The sequence below is a fragment of the Elephantulus edwardii genome, unplaced genomic scaffold (assembly GCF_000299155.1).
Source record: "Elephantulus edwardii isolate Elephantulus edwardi_28Jun2011 unplaced genomic scaffold, EleEdw1.0 scaffold00045, whole genome shotgun sequence".
Lineage (NCBI taxonomy): Eukaryota > Metazoa > Chordata > Mammalia > Macroscelidea > Macroscelididae > Elephantulus > Elephantulus edwardii.
In genome coordinates, this window is record NW_006399795.1 from 17,488,237 (window position 1) to 17,489,034 (window position 798).

A 798-nucleotide genomic window follows, 5' to 3' on the forward strand; every position below is an offset into this window, starting at 1 on the left:
CATGGTCTGAATCAGGTGCAGCTTCGTCCTCAAACTGACATGATTGCCCCTTAATAATGTAAAGAGGTCCCTGACTGTAAACTCTCCCAATGCTCTACATCTCCTGATCTCCTGACTGCAGTGGTACCAAGGGTGTTGACTGTGGATCCAAATAAAATAAAATTATTGACAACTTCAAACTTGTCTCCACCAATCATGATGTTACCTATGGGTCGAGTGGCGAGAATTTTTGTTTTCTTGATATTGAGATACAATCCATATTGAAGGCTATGTTCTTTGATCTTCTGCAGTGAGCCTCATTTTCAGCAAGCAAGGTTGTGTCATCTGCATAACGTAGGTTATTGATGAGCCTTCCTCCAATCTTGATGCCACATTCCTCTTCATAGAATCTAGCTTCTCAAGTAATTTGCACAGCATTCAGATTGAATAGGTATGGAGAGAGGATACAACCCTGACACTCACTTTTCTAATTTTTTTATTAAATTTTATTAATTTTAATGAACATTTACAGAGATTTTGGGTTTTTATTCATTCATTGTTGCACTATTTTCTCTACCAGCATTCAGATTGAATAGGTATGGAGAGAGGATACAACCCTGACACTCACTTTTCTTATTTTTTTATTAAATTTTATTAATTTTAATGAACATTTACAGAGATTTTGGGTTTTTATTCATTCATTGTTGCACTATTTTCTCTACCCTCCCCCCCAATTCGTTCCTCTTTTTCTTTCTCCCCTGAAAATCTGTTTTAATTGTCCCATTGCCACAGAGTTTGTCAAAGCCAGTTTAATTTTAA